A 22,995-nucleotide genomic window follows, 5' to 3' on the forward strand; every position below is an offset into this window, starting at 1 on the left:
CACCCCAGGTCTCACGCTGGCTGTAGCTGAAATGAACATTAACTTCAGTATCCTGACTCCAGGCGATGCCCTTTGCATTGCACGTCCTTATCTGGAAGGACTGATGTATGGCCCCTGTGAGCACATCAGCAGATTGGCTCTGTAACTGCTGTCACAAAACAGGACCCTAAGACCCAGGACCGGTCAGCTCTGGCAAGGCGTAGGGAGTCAGGAGAGACCTGGAATGTAGACGCCCCGAGAGCAGCGCAAGCTGGCAAGAGCGCTTAAAGCTGGGATCAGGGAGGAGCTAGTCTTGGCTGGCGTTTGTCCTTTACACGGTAGGTAAAATACTCTCTAAAATCTGATCAGGAAATGTACTCATGCCTTTCCCAAGCTAAAGACCCTTTTATTTATTTATTTGTTTGGTTTTTTTGTTGTTTTTTTTTTTGCGGTACGCGGGCCTCTCACTGCTTTGGCCTCTCCCGTTGCGGAGCACGGGCTCCGGACGCGCAGGCTCAGCGGCCATGGCTCACGGGCCCAGCCACTCCACGGCATGCGGTATCCTCCCGGGCTGGGGCATGAACCCGCGTCCCCTGCATCGGCAGGCGGACTCTCAACCACTGCGCCACCAGGGAAGCCCTAAAGACCCTTTTAAAGGGTCTTCCATTGCTCCGTTGTCTTCAGGATAAAGCCAAATTCCCCGATGTGGTCTGCAAGGCCCTCTTCACTGTGGCCTCTGTTTTCCTCTATAACTTCACATCATGTAACCACTGGCCCCCATCACCACCGGGAACATGTGTAATCTACACTCCAATTCAGTACAGTGGTGAGTGACACTATGACCCCACCTTCCAGACGTTCGCTGGTGCTCTTGACGGCAGACCAGGACACTGGCAGTAATGGTGCAGACAGATCAGTACTGTGATTGTGATGTGCTGGGTTTCATGGGAATTCACAGGAAGGACACCTGGGCCAGATTTAGGAGATCAGGGAGTGATACCTAAGCTAAAAGCTAGATGATGGTAATCGATGAAGAGGGTTAGGAGTGTTTCAGGCAAACAGTATGGAGTAAGTGCAGGAGGCAGACAAGGACACGGGGTTCAGGAACCAAAGGAGTAAGAGGTGGTAGGCAGGATGGGAGGAAGCGAGGCTGGGGTAGGTAGGGCCGGTCGTGCTGAGGCCTCTAAGCCCCACCAAGGCATCTAGACCGTGCCTCCAAGGCTATGGGCAACAGTGAAGGGCTTTAAGCTTAAACTGAGGTGCATAAGGAACTGAGGAGTGAGAAGGGGACGGTTTGAGCGAAAAGAGGTCACTAGCTTCTGCTAGCTTTGCTCAATCCATAACCATTTGTTGAAAACAACCACACAAAGCTCTAAGCCAAACCTGGTAGGGAAGATGCGGAAAAAAATACCCAGAGCTTTCCCTTAAAAAATCTCATGGAGGGCTTCCCTGGTGGCGCAGTGGTTGAGAGTCCGCCTGCCGATGCAGGGGACACGGGTTCGTGCCCCGGTCTGGGAAGATCCCACATGCCACGGAGCGGCTGGGCCCGTGAGCCATGGCCGCTGAGCCTGCGCGTCCGGAGCCTGTGCTCCACAACGGGAGAGGCCACAACAGTGAGAGGCCCGCGTACCGCAAAAAAAAAAAAAAAAAAAAAAAAAATCTCATGGTCTAGGAAGAGGGTTAAGACAGACAAAACAAAAACATATATACAGTGGACTAATCACTCAGCCATAAAAAAGAAGGAAATGACGCCATTTGCAGCAACATGAATGAGATGATCATACTATGCGAAGTAAGTCAGACAGAGAAAGACAAATATCATATGATATCACTTATATGTGAAAACTAAAATACGACACAAATAAACATATTTACAAAACAGAAACAGACTCACAGATATAGAGAACAAACTTAAGGTCATCAAAGAGGAAAGGTTGGGGTGGGGGATGAATTAGGAGTTTGAGATTAGAAGGTACAGACTATTGTGTATAAAATTGATGAACAACAAGGTTCTACTGTATAGCACAGGGAACTATATTCAGTATCTTGTAATAAACTATAATGGAAAAGAATCTGAAAAAAAAATATATATAACTGAATCACTTTGCTGCACACCTGAAACTAACACAACATTGTAAATCAACTATACTTCAATAAAACAAACAAACACAACCAAAAACCCGAAACCAGGCAGAATATTAAAACTGTGATAATAGAGGTACAATCAAATGTTAGCTGAATTCAAGAAAGAGAGCAATTCAGTTCAGTTGGAGCATCACCAAAGGTCTCATGAGGAAGATGCTCTTTGAGACTGTCTGAAGAACAGGAAGGGTTTCAATCAGCAGTGATGGTGAAGCAAGGAGGGGAGGGGCCAGGAAGGTCAGGACCGGGGAGGAGAAAGCAGGAGAGCAGGGAAGAGCCTCCTTAGACTCGAGGAACAGGATGGGGGAGGAGGATGGTGAGAGATAAGCTGGGCAGGTTGAAGTCAGAGTCCCAAGGGCCCCAAATGCCCAGCCAAGAAATCTGGATTTAACTCTGCAAGTAACAGGAAGCACCAGAGGTTTTTAAGATCAGAAGAGCCAGGATAAGAACTTGAAGATTAATTGGCAGGGGTATCTATACACCAGTGTTACTCAGCTGGGATTTGTGGATGTATTTTCAGTGCTCTGAGAATTCTACAGTAATTTTAAAATTATGTGTTTTTATTCTAATGAAAATCTTAAAATATTATAATATTCTGGAGTATTTGAACGACTGCAGAATTCTGCCACTCAAGTTCAATGTCCATTCTTTCACTCAAAATATATATATTTTTTTGCGGTACGCAGGCCTCTCACTGTTGTGGCCTCTCCCACTGCGGAGCATAGGCTCTGGATGCACAGGCTCAGCGGCCATGGCTCACGGGCCCGGCCGCTCCACGGCATGCGGGATCTTCCCGGACCGGGGCACGAACCCGTGTCCCCTGCATCGGTAGGCGGACTCTCAACCACTGTGCCACCAGGGAAGCCCCACTCAAAATATTAATTGAGCGCTTACTATGTGCCAGGCGTTGTTCTAAGCACTGGGCATACAGCAGTAGACACAACAGATAAAAGTCTCCCTCTGTAAATTTGAACATTAACTGGATATTTATCAATATTAAGAACTTTTTTTTAGGCATAATCAGTGTATGTTTATGTTTTAAAAGGAGTTCTTATCTTTCAGGGATATATATACTGAAACGTTTATGCATGGATTTACATGGTATCTAAGATTTGCTTCACAGTTGTCCAGTGGGGTGGAAAAAAGTGGGTGAGAATATAGATGAAATGAGATTGTCCAGGAGTTGATGGTTGTACTTGGACAAAAGGTATGAAAAGATTCATTGTAATATTCTCTTTACTTCTGTGTATGCTTAATGTTTTTCACAAAAAAGAAAAAAAAGACAGAGAAAGAAAGAAAGAAAAAAAGAAAGAAAAAAGAAAGAAAAAAAAGAAAGGAAAGAAAGAACGGAAGGAATCCCTGCCCTTATGGAGTTTACTTTCTAGTGTTTGAATTGGTGCTAATGAGGCATCAACACCAAGTGAAGGCAATATGATGTCACGGTGCCAGAAAAGAACAGAAGTTGCAAAGCAGGTTAGACAAAGATGAGCGAGGAAATTGAGGCCTTACCTGGCACATGGAAGTGCAGGCATCCTGGATTCCAAAGAACCAGTTTGATACATGAAGCCTCTTGGATGTGCATGTTTCCTGAGTATCCTGTCTCTGTACATTTTTACTTGGAACTGTTCGTTAGCAAGTAAATAAGAAAGCATTAAAAATTGTGTTAGAATTATGGGGTACACTATCAAAAACTCATTCAGTGACAGTTTCAAGGGTGTTTTTTAAATAAACAATGTGACAGGACTCTAAAAGTGGCCCACCACACTCAAAGTTAAAAGAATTTGGCTAACAGCAAGTGAAACACAAAATGAACAAATTCACCTTTCTAACACTAGCTTCAGCAGAACAATATACTGTCACTTTAAATCAATGTATTTTAGTTTCATTAGTTTTACATGTCTATTTGTTAATGTAAAATGTTTTAGTTACAGTTGTCCCTGGGTATCTGCAGGGGATTGGGTCCAGGACCCCCACAGATACCAACATCTGTGGGTGCTCAAGTCCCTTGTATAAAATGGTATAGTATTTCCATATAGCCTACACGCGTCCTCCTGTATACCCTAAACTATCTCTAGATTACTAATTATACCTAATACAATGCAACTACCATGTAAATAGTTGTAAATACAATGTAAAGGCTTTGTGGACAGTTGCCCGTGTGTGACAAATTCAAGTGTTGCTTTTTGGAATTTTCTGGAACTTTTGGGAATATTTTTGATCCGCGTTCAGTTGAATCTGTGGATGTGCAATTTGCAGATGCGAAACTCATGGACATGGAACCTGCAGATATGGAAGATTGAATGTCTGTAGTATAAGAACTACAGGTAAAAAGTTAATAGTTTTATGCCTGCACATATTTAAATTAAATGTATTACATCAACACTGAAGGACCATAGGATTATTCTCTCTCTGGTATAAAGTCAGTACGGTTTTCAGGAATACAGAGAGACTGATTATGATCTTACAAAAACCAAGGTGAGAAAACTGCTTAAATAGAATGTCCGCAGTGCAGCTGAAAGTAAAAATTAGATTCAAGAGATATTTTGGAAGTAAATCTACCCCTTCTAGAGGATTGAAAATGATTTGGATATGGGAGGTGAATGAAAAATATTTGAATCTAGAGGACTAAAGAAATTCCATTCTCAAAAATCTGCAAAATTAATTTTGGACGCATTGCATTTGAAGAGCCAGCGTGGTAGCAAAATGGAAAGATGAAGCTGGAACTTGGAAGAACCAGAAGACACATTACCCATCCCACTACATTTGGGACCCATGGCCCCTTCACTCATTACAATGTGGATCAAGCTGACTATGGAAACCACACCCAGAGCCCAAAGCAAGGCCAGTTCCCCAGGACCAGAGATTCCCAAGCCCTAAACTGGAAGATGCCATGGCCAGGAGAACCCTGTGGCCAGGACCACGTGTGGGGTGGGGCAAAGGGCTCCAGGGCTCCCCATTCCCCTGCTCCAAGCCAGAGGGAGTTGCTGGCTTGACTTCCAGCCACTAGTTTTGTGAGTTGTCACTTGAAGGCACTTCTGTCTGCCTCCTGTTTTTAGTTCAGATTACAAATGGTAAACAACCAAAAAAAGCTTCCGGTTTGGAAATTAGAGACCATCTGTTTCTCATTCTATTTCCCCTCTCTTCTCTGATTTCTTTTATTCTCTTCCCGCCCTCTCCCCCACCCTAAGAACACACAGCTCAGCTGGGAGCATAGTGACCTCATTTGACTACCTTTACTTTAATGAAAATGTCGGGTTTGTTACTGGGATTATACTAGGGAATTCCTTGTTCCCACTCAGACTAAGGTGTCTTGGATTGTTTCATCAAAAAAAAAAAATTATTTTTCACGAAGATGAAGTTTCTCCATTCTAACTTACAAATAAATCTAAATAAAATAATAAAATCATGTCTGATTAAGCCGTATGCAGTTTTGTTGAAGGCAGTGCACAAACTCTATTTTAATGTCTTGTTAACAGACTCCTTAAACTTTAACCAAAGGATAATGGTTAACTTTTAAATCAAAGATAAAAATGAAACATTGAACTGGCTACATTGGAGGCAGCTGTGCTGCCAGGACTGCTTCTCTCCTGGAATTCAGAAGTGGGCAGGCTTGCTCTAGAATGTGGCTCTATTTCCCTGTAGTCTGGTGTTACAGGTCCCTCTTGTGTTGACTGTTAACACTGTCTTGCTACTGGCCCTAGAACATGATGATTCTACATTTGAGTTCATTAGCTTATTGCAACCAATATCCTCCTCATCATCACCATCATTATCTCCACCTACACCATCGTCCTCCTCATCACCATCAGCATAATGGAAAAACAGTGCAGGTAGTTCAAAACCACATGCTTTGGAACCAGACAGATATGAACTTGAACTCTTTCCTCTTCACTGTGCTACCTTGGGTGAGTTACTCACACCTTTGTATGCCAGTTTCTGCACTGATTAAGTGAAAGTGATTATGACACTCACATAACAGTTTTCAGGAGAAACTAGAATGAAATATTGTTGGGCTGTGCCCCGCAGGCCTGCAAGCCTTGTAGCTGTCCAACCTGAAGCCAAAGAAAGAGCCCAGGGACAGTGAGAGACATCAATGGTTTATTGGACAGGGGGATCTTACACATCTGAAGCAGGTTCCTGGAGCAACACCCCCGTCGTGTGCGGCAGACCTCATGCAGGACATGACAGCAACCTTCGCCACTTCGGGAGGAAGGAGGCTGCAATTTATAGGGGCAATGGATGTCAGGTTGGCTCATCAATTACTATGGAAACCAGCAGCTGGGGCAAGGAGCAAGCACATAGGCAGTTACTAATTAAGCCCCATATTTAAAAGGATTGAAGCAGGGATTGGTCAAGTAGGGGATGTACAGAGAACAGGAGAATAGCCATCTTGAATGGCCCGACCATACAAGTATGTAAAGTATCTGATGTCAAGGCTCAGAAAATATGACCCCCTTTCCCATTCATTTCTTCTTTCTCTAAGGAAGACAGAAATTCTGGGAAAGAAACAGTTAACGATGTAATGGAAGCAAATTGGATATGTCGGGAACTTATCAAAGGTTTGAGTAATCTTTAAGCTACCTACATAGTAACAAAGCAACCAAATTTAAAAAAAAATTAAAAATGAGTCAGTGGTACTGTTTTGGCTCATCAATATGCCCAGCAGGGTACCCTTTGCTCACTTCCTGTTTTCCCAGCTCCCTGCCTTTATTGTCACTACTCCGGAAGGCGAAGGACCTATCTTTTCTTCTGCTTGTTGACATCTGGCAAGTGTCTATTTCTTCCGTCCTATAACCCTGTTCATAGCAAGTTCTCAAATCAAAATACAGACACGTTTTCTTGAGATTAGTCAGGAGAATTGTGTGTACAAAGTGTTCACCAAGGTCTTATACATAATTATGCTCCTGTTCACAATAAAGGATTTGTCCTTCCTCTGAATTCATGTAGAACTTATGCAAAAAACTCAGCCCTTAGCATATAGCATCTTGCTCTAACGTAGGCTTCTCCAGGATCCTTGGGGCTGTCTCAATTCCTCTTTGACTTTCTACCAACAAGCACAGGGTTTCACCACAAAGTCAGCTCTAATAAATATTTATTGAATTAGATTGAATTGTGTATCTTGTTTGTTTCTGTTTCAAAACCAGAAACTTTATTCTCTACTTCTTCGTACCTTCTTTTCTCTCCTCTTACTCCACGATGGTGCTCAAGAAATGATCAGTAAATACCTGATAATATTTACAGTAAGGAATAGAACGGAGCAGACCCAGAATTCCAGTGCTGCAAGGCATCTTCATCGGCATCCACTCCAGGCCTGAATTCTGTGACAACGGTCCAGCCAAAGACCCTTCTCGCTTTGCCGGTGCAAGTCTCATCCCCGGGGTTGTAATGTTATCAAGGTAGAGATTTCAGAAAGAAAGCTCTTCTTTATATTGAGCTATAATTTGTTTCCCTTTCTCTTTCACCTTCCATCTAAAAACCTATCCATTGGAGGAATACAAAACAGTTTTTTAAAAAATTTATTTTATTGAAGTATAGTTGATTTACAATGTTGTGTTAATTTCTGCTGTACAGCAAAGTGATTCAGTTATACATACAAACATACACACATATATACATACATTCCTTTTCATATTCTTTTCCATTATGGTTTATCACACATTATTAAATATATATATATACTATAAAATAGTTATATATAGTAGGACCTTGTTGTTTATCTGTTCTCTATATAATAGTTTGCATCTGCTAATTCCAAACTCCCACTCCATCCCTCCCCCAGCCCCCTTCCCCCTTGGCAGCCACAAGTCTGTTCTCCATGTCTGTGAGTCTGTTTCTGTTTTGTAGATAAGTTCATTAGGAATATAAAACATTTTTTAAACTGTCCACATGACAGCCCATCCTATACTCAAAGATAGCTCTTGAATCTATTTTTTTCCATGATGAAAACTTCAGTTCATTACATGACACAGTGTTAATCTCTTTGTCATCCAGGTCTCTCTGATTCTTCACTTGGAAGTGGCTATAATTATCAATATTTTTAATTGAGAATTTACTCTGAACCAGGCATTGTAGTGAATTGCTTACAAATGTTGTCTCTTTAATTCTCCTAAACTCTTAAGGCAGATATTTCTATCACAGCTGAGGGCACTGAGGCTTCGTGGGGATAAGTAACTTTGCCTAAACGGTAAAGAGCCAGCTGGGACTGGGATCCAGAAATGTCGGATCCCCAGGCCCAACCCATACCTACTATACTTCACTGCCTCCCCGAATGAAATTGGATCAGTCTGCTCGGAACTCAGTTCATTTTTCATCTGGACTGGATTCTTTTTGCCTGTTTTCCCCCAAATTCTGTTTCACTTCTCGTGTTTGTAGTTAAAGAAATCTACTTGCCTCCTAATGCTGATTAATTTTTTTCCCTCTAGATCTTCCAGTTACCCTGGCAACATGGCCAAAGAAATAAAGGAAGTGAGAAGGTGCCTGCAAGTTAAGGGGAATCCACTGGGACACAACTCATGGGCTCCTTGGCAGGTTCCAGGTCATGGTGGCCAAATGTCAGGGGGTGGGGGGACTACATTGTGGTTAAAGAGACAAAAACCAAACCAAACCAAACCGAACCAAAGCAATATGTGATGCCAAGTGTTATTATCCAAAGGTGAGGTGAGAAAATGAAGCTTAAGGTCTGAAAGTTGGGAATGGAGTATACAGTGGGTCAGGGTACACTGAGAAAGAGAGACTGTAAGCAAAGAAAGGGCAACATTATCTCCGATTTCTAGGGCAGAGGTGAGGGCTCAGAGTCATACCTGATAATCTAAGGACCCTGGGCAAATCCGAATAGAAATAGGGGAAGCAGTGCTTTTTTTTCTTTTTTTTTTTTGACCTGGTTTTAGTCAGATTTTTTTTTTTCTCCCTGCAGAGCTTTCCTGAAATGCCTACACAAATTATTAACATTTTCAACCAACTGATTCTTTTGGCCGAAACAGAACATCCATGTGCCAATGTGTAGACTGAACTCTGTGACCTCTCTAGTGGGAAGTGTAGCTGTTGAAAAGTTTATCATTGAGTTGCAAACACTGGGAGGTAGTGAGCTTTACTTTTTCTTGCTTTTTAAAATAGTGACATCTTTGACCTACATCTAGCATTTGAGGTGACATATATGTGCCAAACACTTAGATTAAATGGAGAGTTTGAGATGAGGTATATGGGAAAACAGCAGAGAGAGAGGGAGGAGAAGGGAGGGAGACAGAGAAATTCATAAAATTATCAAACACGTACTGTATTTTTTATTGTGGTAGAATATAACCTGAAATATACATAGCAAAAAACTCATGACATTTTGGACCTTTTTTTTTTTTTTTGGCCACGACACACAGCATGCAGGATCTTAATTACCTGATCAGGGATGGAACCTGCGCCCCCTGCAGTGGAAGTGCAGAGTCTTAACCACTGGACCTCGGTCCCTGGAACATTTTAAAGTGTACAGTTCAATGATACTAAAATAGTAACTTTGTTCTGCAAACATCAGCACCACCTTCACCTCCAGAGTGTTTTCATCTTCTCAGACTGAACCTCTGTACCCACTAACCTTAAACAATAACTCCCCACTCCCCCCACCCCAGCCCCTGGCAACCACCATTCTCCTTTCTGTCTGTGAATTTGACATTCTCAGTACCTCATATAAGTGAAGTCACACAGGATTTGTCTGACTTATTCCACTTGGCATAATGTCTTCAGGACTCATCCATGTTGTACCCTGTGTTAGAACTTCCTTCCTTTTAAAGGTTGACTAGTATTCCATTGTATGTAGGTACCAGTTTTTCTTTGCACCTTCATCCACAGAACCACATTTTTTGAGGCAGAAAAATACTGACCTAAGTGTTAACAGCTGGCGTTCCCTTAAGCAAGCAGAATCACTATGAGTGATGTGGAATAAGAGATCTATTGTAGGTGCTGGGACTTACACAGTAGATGAGGATGTCTGTGGAAAGTTCTGCCACTGGTGGGTGGGCTCCAAGCTGCTGAAGGTCAATAGGACCAGCAGTTGAGAAGCAAAGTTGGGTGGGAAATGGGGTAAAGTGAGGACTAACAGGAACGCATAGGAATAAACTGGAACCTATGAGGACAAAGTGTAGCCTACTCACAAGGACAAAGGAGAACCCATGTTCATCCTCCCCGCATCTAACTCCAGTAGCGTAGGAAGAAGATGGTAGCTTTTCCCTGGAACTGCAGACATGCCTGGCAGGGGACGCAAAAGAGCTGGAGGGGGCGAGCCAGTGAGACTCAGAGGCTCTGTGGCTCCATTACTGCCCCACGGCGATGACAAGCCAGCAGATTAACAACACGTGCAAATGGTGCATCACCAACCTTCCTAGTATAATCACTGCTGCTTCCCTTCCACCTTCCACATTTCATGCAAATTTCCCTGAGGCCAACCTAACCCAGAAGCATACAGGGAAGGGGATTCTGGGAAATGTGGCTCCACTTTACTGAGGTTGACACAGTGCAAAACCACCACGATATCTTTAGAACTACTTAGAGATGACTATTTCCATATGTCAAATTCCAAGTGCTTCTGAGGCTCTCAATAATTCCTTGTTTGAAAAAGTCTGGAGTAGATCCGATGTCCTTCTGTTTTTGTTGCAGGACAGTTGGGTATCAGGACATCTAAGTGATGGCATCAGATTCTCAATTATTATGACTAAGTCGTGATAAAACAAACCCTTGATCAGGGTTTCATCAAAAGGATGAAAGGGGAAAGATTCAGCATCATCTGGCAAGTTCCAAAGCCCTGGATGCCTGGGGTTGCAACTGAACCTTTGTCTCTACTTCCATGTCCAGTGAGTGGGAACCATCACCATGGAGATCACTGCTCTTCACTGGTCTGTTTCAAAGAGTGTGGCTGTCAGTGCAGGTAAAGGTGTCCAGACTAAGAGATAGTGGTTTTTGGGTGTGTATGTGTGTGTTGGGGGATGTGAGGAAAGGATTCAGAGAAAGTGTCATTCCCCTGGGGACTGGCTCACACCAGGAAGTGAGCGGAAGACCTTTCCACTTGCCGGTCCCCCTGGGGAGGTATGTTCTAATGACACAAACTGGGCCACTGTCAGTGATGATTCTCACAGTTCTTGGCTGTGATCCAGTTATTACCTTTGCCTGCCCACAGCCAGCCTGGCCTCAGCTCCAAGGGTTGACTGCCCGATGTCTGTGTGGCTCGCCACACCTTGACAGCAGCATCTTGACGGTTTCCTAGCTTGTTAGCAGCGTCCCTGGAGGGAGGATGAGAGAGGAGACAGAAACGCAAGTCTTTCTTGATTAGGAGCTCCGGGCAGATTCCTGAGGCGTGGAGAATGACACTGTTGACTTGGATTGGCCATGGATTTTGACTGTTTTGCATTGTGTCGTTGGTTTACAAAGTTAAGAGTTTTGTAAGACTGTTCTATCAAGGGGGTGTCTGTACTCTGAACTATATCTCACTTTCCATTTCTTGTTTTTTTAATACATTTATTTATTCATTTATTTTTGGCTGTTTTGGGTCTTCATTGCTGTGTGCAGCCCCCCTCCGGCTGCTGCGAGCGGGGGCTACTCTTCATTGCAGTGCGTGGGCTTCTCATTGCGGTGGCTTCTTGTTGCAGAGCACGGGCTCTAGGCGCACGGGTTTCATCAGTTGTGGCACGTGGGCACAGTAGTTGTGGCTTGCGGGCTCTAGAGCACAGGCTCAGTAGTTGTGGCTCACGGGCCCAGTTGCTCCGCGGCACGTGGGATCTTCCCGGACCAGGGCTCGAACCCTCATCCACTGCATTGGCAGACTGATTCTTAACCACTACGCCACCAGGGAAGCCCACTTTCCATTTCTTTATGCATTGAGTTACTACTTCAATAAACATTTAAGGCATGGGAAGGGACAAATATGAATGTAACATGCTTCTTGTCCTTGAGTCAAGTGTTGGGGGGTAGACACGCACACAGTACATGAATCTCAGTCATTCTAACTACAGAGTATTCAGAGTCGTGACAGCGATGCACCCGATATTAGAATATCATAAAGAAGGAGCATTGGCCTCTGGAGAGATGGAAGGAGCCTTCTTGGATGGGGTAATATCTGAGTTCAGCCGACCTTCGTGCTATTACTCTGTCAACTGAAAAAAATTCACAACCTAGAAGTTGAGGATTATGTTTTATTTGGGGGACTTGCTGAGGACTCAAGCCCGAGAGGCAGCCTCTCAGATAGCTCTGGGGGATGGCTCTCAAGAGGTGAGGGAGGACCCAGGGTATATAGGAGTTTTGCAGTAAAAACCAGGTGGTCAGAACATCAAACGATTGCTATTAATTAAAGAAAACCAGACATCTCAAGTTAATGAATTTGGCACTTTCCTATGTACGGGAAGATGCAAGAGCCTGGGCTTAATGAAGTCATTTCTTTGAAATGCACCTCAATTACCTAGTGCCAGTATCGAGTTCTTTTCCATCCTGAATCCCCTCAGGTTGCACCGCTGGGGGCAGCTGCAGTGACTGACCTGCTTGATGGCAGGCGGCGTCTCCATCCTGAGTTGCCTCAGGGCTCACAGACATGGTGTCTGTAGTGGCTGATGGCTGAAACATCCTTTGTTTGCTGGTATGGCAGGCAGCATTCTTGGTCCACAGCTGTGAATGTGACTGCCATTGTGTTGGGGCAGGTGGAAAGGGGGATGTCCTGTTATCTACTGCTATGTAATAAATCGCTCCAAAAACTCAGTGGGTAGAAACGACTATTTATCTGCTCCTGATTCTGCAATTTGGGCAGCTTGGCAGGGATGGCTTGTCTCTGCTCCTGTGGTACTTGCTGGAAGGTCCAGGGTGGCCTCACTCACGTGTCTGGTGCCTTAGCTGGCAAGGCTGAAATGGCTGAGGGCTGGCTGGGTCTCTTTCGCTTTCATCCCCCAGGTCTCCACTCTCTCCATATGGCCTCTTTCTCCAGCAAGGTAATCAGACTTCTTTACATGGTGGCTGGCTTCCAAAAGGGTGAAAGTAGAAGCCACCGGTCTTCAGAAGGTCTAGGCCTAGGACTGGCACGGTGTCACTTCCACCACCGTCTACCGGCCACAGCAATCGAAGCCAGCCCAGATTCAACGGGATGGGAATTAGGCTCCACCTCTGGATGGGCCGGTAGGAATTGTCGGTGGCCACTCTACAACAAGGGAAGAGAATGTGAATAAGACCTAGTTTCTTTCCTAAAGGAGTTCATGGTCTCACCTACCTGAGGAATAAGATGGACACACGCTTTGAACAGAGTGTGAAAAATCCCTGAGCTCTGTGTCAGCTCCCTTGGGAAACAACATGCAAGACCTGATCCCTATGAGGTCCTGTGTCCGGCTATTGGTTTAGGAAGATTTCTGGTTTCCTGATATTGCCTCTTAGGGTAACAGAATCCTTCCCTTGGAATGTTGTGCCTGACTTGCGGAACGTTTGGAGCACTCAAAGAACACAGAGCTGGGATTTATTGTGTTTACCAAACAAGTTATATGAACAGTGCTCTTTCAGTTTGCTCCTGTTTGTTTAATAATTTCTCGTGTGTATTTGGTTTGAGGTTTATTTTCAATTTAATCGGGTATCGAGGGTGTAGGAGAGCAGCTAGTTTTTGCCTTTAAAATTCCTGGGTGGCTATGATTTATTCCAAAAGGACCTCGGAGTTGCGTGTGGCTGAATTGGCTCAGCCAGTTCACAACAAGTAGTCTCTCCTTTCCACACCTCGGGCCACAATCTCCAGCTACCTTCTCCTCCGCTACTGGTGGTGTTTTAAAGTGGGTTGCACCTGTGTGCAAAAGTGACCCCTTGTGGTTTGCCCTGGGCCCTGCATCCCTAGGGGCTGGCGTCCCTGGAGGAGCCTGCACAGGATGCCACCAGGCTGTTGGAGCCATACATCGAAAAGAACAGTCTGTTTCCCAAGGAAATGTGTGCAGAAGCATATAGCTCAGCGCGACTGCTGCACCGAGAGGGAAACACAGCATCTGCCAGCCCACGAAGCCTGCTCACAGCTCTTCCCCGTACCCCCCGTCCCTCCCGAGAACAGTCTGTTTGCCAAGGAAATGTGTGCAGAAGCATATAGCTCAGCGCAACTGCTGCACCGAGAAGGAAACACAGCATCTGCCAGCCCACGAAGCCTGCTCACAGCTCTTCCCCGTACCCTTGCCCCTCCCGAGGAGAGCTGCTACGGTTATCCCAATCACAGTTGAACGATTATTTTGGAAAAGAAGAGCACAGGTCTGCAACAGCCATCTGATCTAAGAGCCAATTTATACTTGAGCAAAAGATGAAAATTACTGGCACGATTGGCCTCAGGGAGTTGAAAGCTGAGGGGTGACATTTTAACGATGTTTACATCTTCAAAGAGTTTTTATCCAGGACTTTTAACTGAGGAAATCTGCTATATGTACAAATGCAGATAAATGAATGTTCAATGGTAGTGAAAACCATTTAATGAAATTCACAGCAGATACTGATTGCATACCTGTTAAATTCAAAACACTGTGCAGCATGACCTAGGAAAGTGAGAGATAATTTTACTAGGGCCTGATTTTTCTTTTTGGCCCCTACTGAGTTTAGAAATCAAAATATTCATGTTTCTTATGGATCCTGGGCTGTGATCTGCTAGTAGGCTTAGGAGTAGAACCGATTGATGTGTATGGGAGTTTATTTATTAAAAATGTATTTATTTGCTTGTTTGTTTTCATTCATCAAACATGTTTTTCATTGTAGTAAGAATTTTTAAAAAATATTTATTCATTTGGTTGTGCTGGGTCTTAGCTGCGGCAGGTGGGCTCCTTAGTTGAGGCATGCAAACTCTTAGTTGCAGCATGCATGTGGGATCTAGTTCCCTGACCAGGGATCAAACCCAGGCCCCCTGCATTGGGAGCACGGAGTCTTAACCACTGGACCACCAGGGAAGTCCCTGTGGTAAGAATATTTAACATGAAATCTACCCTCTTAACAAATGTGTGAGTGTGCAAGAGTATGGTTAACTGTAGGTACAATGTTGCACAGTAGATCTCTAGAACTTACTCATCTTGCATAATTGAAGCTTTATACCAACTTGCCAACTAAAGAATGTCACTTGCCACCCGATTCTACAAGAATTAAGTTATTGGCTACCGCAGTTACTGACCTTCAACACACTCTGAAAGGAACTCCAGGTGGAATGAGGCACTCTGTGCTCTGGGAAAACTGGCAGAACAGGACTGCAGATAGATATTTGCAGGAGAGATTCTTCAGGAACCTGGATTCCTGCACCTTCCCACACTTAGAAAAGCACTGAAACTGAAACCATGCAACCCAGAGCGGGACTTGAACCCACTGTCTTTTATTTAGAATCACTCACCTGGTGTCAGGACTTGATGAAGCTCAGGTTCTTTGTGTCTCAGCACAGAAAGAATTCAGTGAGAGACAAAGTGATAAGACAAATGTAAGAAGTCAGTTTATTTAGAGAGATACACATCCTGTAGATAGAATGCGGTCCATCTCAAAAGGCGAGAGCTGTGCTGAAATACGGGGTGGTTAGTGTTTATGGGTTGGGTAATTTCTTAGGCTAATAAGTGGGAGAATTATTCCAACTATTTTGGAGAAGGGGCGGGGATTTCCAGGATTTGGGCCACCACCCACTTTTTGACCTTTTATGGTCAGCCCCTGAACTGTCATGGCAACTGTGGGTGTGTTGTTTAGCATATGCTAATGTATTACAATGAGCATATAATGAGGCTCAAGGTCTACTTGAAGTCAAATCTTCTGCCATCTTGGGCCTAATCTGTTCTCGCCAGTTTTTGCTGTATCCACAACAGCTCTGTCATTCTTTTAAAGGTTGTGCTCTGCCCCTTTCCCTCCTGTTTCAAAACCATTAACTAAGATCTCTGTTCCTCATGATGAGCAGCAACCTTCTACAGAGAAGTGTGCTTGATTGCATTCTCTCTCTCCCTCCCTCCCTCCCTCCCTCCTTTTCTGAAGCAATAAAAGCACATAATGAAAGACCTAGGTGAGTCTTCTCTCACTGACTCCTGACCCACGACTTCCTAGAGTCAACCACTAACATTTTTTTCTTCTTCCAGATGTATCCGCAATTTTTTTTTTTTTACATAAATGGTAGCACAGTCTTTTTCTCTGTTTGGTTTCTTAATATTATATTTTCAAAATCTTTCCATGGACATACTATAGCACCATCTTACTATGTTAAAGAGCTATATAGTATTATTTATTTATTTATTTGTGGCTGCATTTGGTCTTTGTTGCTGTGCACGGCCTTTCTCTAGTTGCAGCGAGCATGGGCTACTCTTTGTTGCGTTGTGTGGGCTTCTCATCATCGTGGCTTCTCTTGTTGCGGAGCACGGGCTCTAGGTGCGTGGTCTTCAGTAGTTGTGGCATGTGGGTTCAGTAGCTGTGGCTCGCGGGCTCTAGAGCACAGGCTCAGTAGTTGTGGCACATAGGCTTAGTTGTTCCACAGCATGTGGGATCTTCCCGGACCAGGGCTCGAACCCATGTGCCCTGCATTGGCAGGCAGATTCATAACCACTGCGTCACCAGGGAAGCCCTATAGTATTTTATTATATTGCTGTATCATGGTGTATATAACTGTTTCCAGTCACTTATACTACTAAAGATGCTACAATAAATACTCTTGTACACACATATTTGGGAACATATATAGCTAAGGGATCAACCCTAGAATTGAAATTGCTGCATAAAAGGAATATATACCTTTTCACTCTTGATAGATCTTGTTAAATTTCTTTCCAAAAGAAGTTGTATCAAATTACCCTCTCAACAACAAAGTATAGAAATGCTCATGCATTGCATTATCCATTGTTTTTAATCTTTGCCAATCTAAATTTAAAGTGATGTCTAATAGTTTTAATTTGCATTTATTTTATTTGGAAAGGTAATAATAACAATAAAGGTAAAAATTAGTAGTTAAGTAAACATTTTCTAAATACTTTGTATATACTTAAACATCTTTTTAAATACTTAAAAGTCATTTGTAATTATTCTGTAATTTCATTCTTGTCCTTTGTCCATTTTCTATTAAAGAGATTAGCGTTGGAAACGCCCCATAGAGTAACTGTGTGGTTTCCTTTACTCATAGAATTACCTGTTAGATCTGTGGGAAAGAACTACAAGACAGAGCTGCCAAGTAGTCTATGAAAAACCTAACAGTCAAACTTTTTTTATCTTAGGTATTGGCATATCCCAACGATCTGTACTCTTCTAGGGTGTGATGGCTTAGGAGTGAATATGATACGAACCTAATACATTTTTAGAGGGTGTCAAATTCAGAACCAGGCAGATCCAACCCCTGACCCTAAACATGGTCCTAAAGTAAATTGCTTGAGGAAATTGGATCCCACAGATTACAGGTGGGGAATTTTGAAGTGTGTCCGTATTCCACTGGAGATCAAAGAAGCCCAACTAAAAGAACTGTGGGCTGACTCACATGACAACTTCTTTTTGAAAGGGCTATCTTATCTTGAAGATTATGAGTTTGGAGGAACTAAGGTGATTGGCAGGGGAAAGAATCAGAACATGTGAAATTCCTTAAAAATTTATTGGCTTAGGGACTCCCCTGGTGGCGCAGTGGTTAAGAATCTGCCTGCCAATGCAGGGGACACAGGCTCGATCCCTGGTTCGGGAAGATCCCACGCGCCGCGGAGCAGCTGAGCCCGTGCGCCACAATTACTGAGCCTACGCTCTAGAGCCCACGTGCCACAACTACTGAAGCCCGCGCGCCTAGAGCCCGTGCTCCGCAACAAGAGAAGCCACCGCAATGAGAAGCCCGCGCACCGCAACAAAGAGTAACCCCCGCTCGCCGCAACTAGAGAAAGCCTGCGCGCAGCAACGAAGACCCAACGCAGCCAAAAATAAATAAATTTATTAAAAAATTTTTTATTGACTTAAATAATTTTGCCTATGTTACACATAATAGAAAAAAAATTCTTTACACATTGTGTAGAAAGTCAGCATAAAAAAAATAGATTAGACTTTGTGTATAATGTGAAGTGAAAATATTTTTCCCTAAGCTGTAATCTGGTTTTCAACTTTATGCCCCTTTTAAAATGCAAATTTTAAAAAATGTGGTACGATTTAGTATTTAAAAAAAAGTTAAGGACTTCTGCTTTCAGGTTCCACATGTAGGGAGCTTGGAAGTTGCCACTTCATCCTAGCAACAAGTAAAAACCTGAACAGACTGAAAAATCAACAACTTTTCTAGGATCTGAAAATGAGATGAGGACACAGGGCAAACTGCACTCCCCAAGCTTGGAGAGACAGTCAAATGAATACCGGAAGTCCTGGCTTCCAAGAACGGAGACTCAGGAGTGGAAACCTGCCGAAGGCCAGCTGGGATAGGAAAACCAGCACTGTAACTGACGAATTGCTGGATGCTCGGTGTGTACCAGTCTGAGAATGAAAAACTCTAGGGAAACCCAGTAACAGGGAGACCTCCACAATATTGTGAGATTTACCCCCAGGAGCTTGACCATGTTCCCACAGTAAATTTTGGACAACAATCCCCTAGTGCTTCCGGTAGGGGGAGGGGAAAGGGAACCATTTTTAAATAAGCCAGAGCATTCTACTCTAAGGCGTGCCCTCAGAGGAAACTAGTTAACAAGAGCTTAACCTGCTAGGGTATTCTCAGAGCCTAAGTGACCTGAGGGAGGGAAATGCCCAAGACTAGCTCACCCCAGCCATCCTCTCCCACTCAAGGGGGGGAAAAGAAAAATCTGAGAAAGTCTTGTGAAGTTCACAGTCCAGAGGCACAGGCTCACTAAAAGCTTGAGACTTTATCCCAGGACTTAGAACGTATCCCCTCAACCCATTCCTCACCACCACATTACTAAAGGCCTTTTACCCAGTACATTATGTCCAGCTTTCAAGAAGAACTGACAAGATGTCGACTGAAAAAAAAAAGGCACAACCTAAAAGTTGAGAATTATGTTTTATTTGGCAGACAAAACTGAGGGCTCTGTAGTTTCCTTTTCCAGAATATCATGTAGTTGGAATCATATGGTATGTAGCCTTTCAGACTGGTTCTTTCACTTAGCTATTTGCATTTAAGTTTTCTCCCTGTCTTTTCATGGATTTGATAGCTCATTTCTAGCACTGAATAATATTTCATTTCATTATCCATTCACCTATTGAAGGACATCTTGGTTGCTTCCAATTTTGGCAATTATAAATAAGGTTGCTATGAACATTTGTGTGCAGGTTTTTGTGTGAACGTAAGTTTTCAACTCACTGGGTAAATATTTAGGAGTGAGATTGTTGGGTCACATGGCAAGACTATGTTTAGCTTTCTAAGAAGACACTAACTGTCTTCCAAGTGGCTGTACCATTTTGCATTGCCACCAGCAATTAATGAGTCCTGTTGCTCCACCTGTTTGTATTTTAATTGGAATAGCATTAAATTTATAGATTAATTTAGGTGTGCTTGACCTTTTCATTATATTTAGTGATTATTCAAGAATAAAATAGATCTTTCAATTTGTAATCCTCATTTATATCCTCAAATAGCATTTTAAAGTTTTCTTTGCATATGTTGGGAGACACTTCTCCACGGGTTGCTCATGTTTCTCTATGAGTTGCGTTTCTCCCTTTGTTCCAAACTAACTTTTCAAGGATGTTTGTATAGCAAACAGCCTTAAAAGGTAGAGATTATGTCTTCCCCTTGAGCAAAGGGCAGGCATGATTAATGTCTTATATAAAAGATTCAGGTCCCCCAGGTCCAGGATTCTTCTGGCAATATAACCCACTGAATATGCAGGTGTCACCTGGCCCTCTCTTGTGTTGCCCTGTTGGAACTAGAGCTCAGGGAATTGGCCCAAAAAAATGCTAACAATCTAACAATTACTACTGCTAACAATTACTACTGTAACTACTGTGAGTAATAAAATTCTTTTTCTCTGACCCAGGAGTCTCCCTTCTCCTGCTAGCATCCATGAAACTGTGGCAGACTAAATTGTTAGTTTGCCAGTAAGATAAAATATGATTGTTATTTAACAGGGGAAAATACGTTGTTTTGTGTAAGAAAGCTATCATTACTAATAAAAGTCTATTTTTCAGACTTTTATTATCAAAAGTCTTATTTTTGTTGCATCATCACCTTATTGAATTCTCTTATTGCTTGTAATAGTTTTATAGTTAATTGTCTGTGTATAATTATGCCACCTGCCAAAAATAATTTTGCTTCTTTCTTTCTAACATATATACAATATATATTATATGTATACCTGCATACATATAATAATAATAAATAGTAAACGAGTAATAATAATAAATGACCTTGTCTAGTTTCTGACTTTACAGAATTGCTTACATCATTTCTCTATTAAGCTTGACACTAACCTTAAAGTTTCTTGTCTTAAGAGTTCATATAGCTATATAAAGGTAGATATAGATACAGATAGGCATGGAAATATGCAATTGTATTAAGGAAGAATTATGTAAAAATCAAGAACAGACGTTAAATTTTATCAGATGATTTTATAGCATCTCTGGATAAACATTTCTTTTACTCTGATATAATAATAGGCTAAGTTAGTGAATTATGTAAATAGAATTCTTAATATTCACCCATTCTTTCCATGTTTAAACTCTATTTAGTCCTGGTATTTTAGTTTTTAACAAGTTGCTGAATGATATTTCTTCTACTTTTTATTTTATTTCTTTCTTTCTTTTTTTTTTAATTTTTATTTTTGGCTGCGCTGGGTCTTTGTGGCTGCGTGCGGGCTTTCTCTAGTTGCGGTGAGCGGGGGCTACTCTTCGTTGTGCGTGGGCTTCTCGTTGCGGTGGCTTCTCTTGTTGTGGAGCATGGGCTCTAGGCACACGGACTTCAGTAGTTGTGGCATGTGGGCTCAGTAGCTGTGGCTCGTGGGCTCTAGAGCACAGGCTCAGTAGTTGTGGTGCATGGGCTTAGTTGCTCCACAGCATGTGGGATCTTCCCAGACCAGGGCTCGAACCCGTGTCCCCTGCATTGGCAGGTAGATTCTTAACCACTGCACCACAAGGGAAGTCCCTATTTCTTGATTTATTTTTATTTTTATTTTTTTGCCACACGCACTTGTGGGATCCTAGTTCCCCAATCCGGGGTCGAACCCGGGCTCTCAGTAGGGAGAGCATGGAGTCCTTACCACTGGACCGCCAGGGCATTCCCTCTTCTACTTTTTATTTAGGTCTTTTCGAATTCATATTCATAAGGTAGTCTTTAAGTTTTGATATTCTTGTGATTTATTAAAGGAGGCATCAGTATATGATTACGCCATCAAAAGAATTGGGAAATATTTTTAATTTTTCTGGATTAGTTTGAGGAATATAAAATTTCTTAAACCTTTGTAGAATTAAGTTGTTTGGATCTAGCGCCTTTTGTTTTTTAAATTTTTGGCCACACTGCATGGCATGTGGGATCTTAGTTTCCTGACCAGGGATCAAACCCACACCCCCTGCATTGGACGCACAGAGTCTTAACCACTGGACCACCAGGGAAGTTCCAGTTCTAGTGCTTTTTAAATGGGAAGCTCTTGGATAAAATTTTCGATTTTCTGTATTATCTTTTAAAGCACTTATACCCTGTGCCGTTTTCATTGGTGCTTGGTTATATTATCCTGTACTAGTCTAAATGTTTTATACATGGCACTCTAGTTCTCTAGTTAGACTATAATGACCCCACTGCCTCCCGGTATTGGACACATTCTACTTTGCTTAGTACTGTCTTATAAGTTGATTGAACTCGCTCCTTGAATATACCTAACAAACCAGTACTTTCAATATATCAACGTGATGAGCCTGAGATCCATAAAGTTTAATGGGTGTTTTGTGAGGACTGGGTTTGATGATCAACTATATTTTATAAACTAGGGCTTAAACAAGGGACCAGGTTTCTTCACTGCAGGATATCTGAGAAGCTAGGCCACACAGAGAGTCTCTGAGACAAGGATGCCCTCTGCACACAGTGTTTTTCACATTTATTTGGCCATGCAATTTCCCCCTGGTTTCTGCCAAGAGTGACTCAGATGTTCTGTAGCAGTAATACTCAGAGCGTACTTTGTAAGTTTTTTTAGAAATTTCATTTTTCCAGTAATTCACCTTTATTGTATGTTACAAAACCATCGGTATATCTAAGTTGGAGATTGAAAAGAAATTGTCATTTACCAGTGTCTGAGGAACACTGCTCTATAGCACACTTCCTGATATGCTACTCGTGTACAGCACACATCTTTGGCATCTTTTCTGAGTCCTTTACTGCAACCTCAATTCCTTTATTGCAACTTAAAATTGTGGGAGAGTTAACTCTACATGGAGTGAACTTGCAACCAATGGGAAACCAGAGGTTGGCAGGAGAGGGTCAGGTTGTCTCCCCCTCCCCCATCTTCTCTACATAGCCTTTCCGGAGACATCCCACATGCCAAATGGACACATCTGCAAAGATCTGCTATGTCTCTTCGTAGCTTGTCATGAACGGTAGCCAGAATGCTAACATTGCCTTGAATCTCTCCTTGTCTCAGTTTTTCTGCCCTAGATTTATATCTCACAAAGTATCAAGCTTTGTTTTCTACATAACTCTAACTAAACACTGCTGAAGTGATGATACAGTGTCTAAACAGATTTTAAAAAATTAATTAATTAATTTTTTGGCTTTGTTGGGTCTTTGTTGCTGCACGTGGCTTTCTCTAGTTGCGGTGAGTGGGGGCTACTCTTCGTTGTGGTGCGCAGGCTTCTCATTGCAGTGGCTTCTCTTGTTGTGGAGCACGGGCTCTAGGCGCGTGGGCTTCAGTAGTTGTGGTGCACGGGCTCAGTAGTTGTGGCACACGGGCTTAGTTGCTCCGTGGCGCATGGGATCTTCCCGGACCAGGGATTGAACCTGTGTCCCCT

At 42.9% G+C, this 22,995-nt stretch overlaps 1 pseudogene; it reads left to right on the top strand.

The window, feature by feature from the left end:
* Nucleotides 1-17,135: 17,135 nt before the first annotated feature.
* Nucleotides 17,136-17,259, top strand: LOC113607214 (uncharacterized; annotated as a pseudogene).
* Nucleotides 17,260-22,995: the final 5,736 nt, after the last annotated feature.

The sequence above is a fragment of the Aethalodelphis obliquidens genome, unplaced genomic scaffold (assembly GCF_003676395.1).
Source record: "Aethalodelphis obliquidens isolate GAN/ISIS:26980383/991018 unplaced genomic scaffold, ASM367639v1 scaffold46, whole genome shotgun sequence".
Lineage (NCBI taxonomy): Eukaryota > Metazoa > Chordata > Mammalia > Artiodactyla > Delphinidae > Aethalodelphis > Aethalodelphis obliquidens.